At 50.8% G+C, this 2,499-nt stretch overlaps 1 protein-coding gene across 1 annotated transcript in view; it reads left to right on the top strand.

The window, feature by feature from the left end:
* Nucleotides 1–2,499, top strand: part of TSPAN16 (tetraspanin 16) — a 23,822-nt gene that overhangs the window by 9,221 nt on the left and 12,102 nt on the right. The window lies entirely within an intron of this gene.

Genomic DNA, 2,499 nt, shown 5'->3' with positions numbered 1-2,499 from the left:
ACACATACAAATCTTTTTCTTTTTTTCTGAGACAGAGTCTCGCTTTGTCACCCAGGCTGGAGTGCAGTGGCACGATCTCAGCTCACTGCAACCTCTGCCTCTCAGGTTCAAGCGATTCTTCTGCCTCAGTCTCCCAAGTAGCTGGGATTACAGGCGCCCACCACCATGCCCTGCTAAGTTTTGTATTTTTAGTAGAGACAGGGTTTCGCCATGTTGGCCAGGCTGGTCTTGAACTCCTGACCTCGTGATCTGCCCGCTTCGGCCTCCCAAAGTGCTGGGATTACAAGTGTGAGCCACTGCGCCTGGTCTTGAATTGTTTCAAATTAGAGAGGCCAGGGTGGCCTGGGGTGGAGGGTCGGGGGAACAGAGACAGCCCCTCCCCTGCAGGGTACAAGATCAGGAGGAGGCTGAGCAGGCTCCCAGGCCCTCTCTCCCACTGTGTGTCTTTTAGTGCATCCTGTCAATGGTTATTGTCCTCATCGTGGAAGTCACAGCTGCCACAGTGGTCCTTCTTTTCTTTCCAATTGTAAGTACAGCCCTGCTCCTCCCACGTAGCATTAGAAAGATAAAGAACCAAAGCCGGGCGTGGTAGCTCATGCCTGTAATCCCAGCACTTTGGGAGGCTGAGTCGGGTGGATCACCTGAGGTCATGAGTTCGAGACCAACCTGGCCAACATGGTGAAACCCTGTCTCTACTAAAAATGCAAAAAATTAGCTGGGTGTGGTGGCGGGCGCCTGTAGTCCCAGCTACTCGGGAGGCTGAGGCAGTAGAATGGCGTGAACCCAGGAGGCAGAGCTTGCAGTGAGCCGAGATTGTGCCACTGCTCCAGCCCGAGCAAAAGAGCAAGACTCCGTCTCAAAAAAAAAAAAAAAAAAAAGATATAGAACCAATAGAAGTCCGCCCCTCCCCGCCAGGCACCCACGATCAATTGTGGGGACCCATTGATGGAGGGGCCCATCACACGTGCCACTTTCAATGGAGTGAGAAGCTGAAATCCTTAGCTTGCCTCTCCAAGGCCTCACAAAACCTGCCAAGTTCATTTAGTTCATCTCTCTTGGGTTTGGTGGTAGGAGAAGGGGAGATGATCAGAAGTGTTTACATATTGATTGGGGTTTTGAAATGTATTCAAAATAGAGAGACAATTTAGCAAAATCCATCCAAATGACAAAAGCTTCAGCACTTTGACCTGGCAGTCCCATCTCTGGGAATTATTCAAGGACTCACTTGCTGGCGTGCAGAATCACATTCATGCCAGGGCATGTGAAAAATTGCAAGGAGGGCCAGGTGCGGTGGCTCACTCCTGTAATCCCAGCACTCTGGGAGACCCAGGCAGGTGGATCACAAGGTCAGGAGATCGAGACCAGCCTGGCCAACATGGTGAAACCCTGTCTGTACTAAAAATGCAAAAAAACTAGCCAGGCGTGGTGGCACATGCCTGTATCTCAGCTACTCAGGAGGCTGAGGCAGGAGAATCGCTTGAACCCAGGAGCCAGAGGTTGCAGTGAGCTGAGATTGCGCCATTGCCCTCCAGCCTGGACAACAAGAGTGAAACTCTGTCTCAGAAAAAAAAAAAAAAGAAAGAAAAAGAAAGAAAGAAAAAAGAAAGATTGCAAAGAACCTAGTGAGTATGAATAAGGGTTTAGGTGAGTTAAAATACATCCATACAGTGGAGTCCTGTACATCAGGTACAGGGAAGGAGGCGGCTGTCTGGGCACCAGATGGAATGCTCTCCAGGGTAGAGTGCCGTCCTCATTGGCATCCTCCCCAGAGGCTGACCCTGAAACAAGAATTCAAAGGCATGTGGTTTGTTTGGGAGGTGATCCCAGAAAACACCTGCAGGGGACATAGCAAATGAGGCAGGTAAGGGAAGACAGCCCACAAAAGGGGATGCTGGGCACAGCATAGAACATGCACCTAAGTTATTCCACTCAAGTGGAGAGGGAGTTGGGATATTGATCCACCAACTCCCACCAGCCATTGATGGAGGTCTGCTCCCAGGGGGCACGTGGGCTCAGAGGCCAGAGAATCCTCACTTGCTGGCACTAGGGAGCCAGGCCAGTGGGCACAGAACTGACAAGGGCCACAGAGTTATGGGCAGCCCACCAAGAGCCCCTGGTACTCCTGTCGAGAACAGCCAGATGCAGAAAAATGAGTGCAGCATAAACCAAGGAGGAAGAAGAGTGAAAATATACTTTGCTTTGACACACATAGAAGAACATCTCTTTGGGGACACAGGAAACAGTTAAGTCACTGGCGTGGAGTGGGAGGAAATTTTAGGCTGGGAGGAAGGGGTGGGAGAGAGACTTTTCATGATCTACCCTTCTGTGCGTTGTCGATTTCGAACCACGTGCCTCTATCATCACTTTGCGAAAGGATTTTTTAAACCTTTATTTAAAAAACAGAAAATTAGCCGGGCGCGGTGGCTCAAGCCTGTAATCCCAGCACTTTGGGAGGCCGAGACGGGCGGATCACGAGGTCAGGAGATCGAGGCCATCCTG

This window comes from Colobus angolensis, unplaced genomic scaffold (genome assembly GCF_000951035.1).
Source record: "Colobus angolensis palliatus isolate OR3802 unplaced genomic scaffold, Cang.pa_1.0 Scaffold39, whole genome shotgun sequence".
Classification (NCBI taxonomy): Eukaryota; Metazoa; Chordata; class Mammalia; order Primates; family Cercopithecidae; genus Colobus; species Colobus angolensis.
The sequence above is the reverse complement of the archived record's forward strand: the minus strand, read 5'-3'. Positions and strand labels throughout refer to the sequence as shown.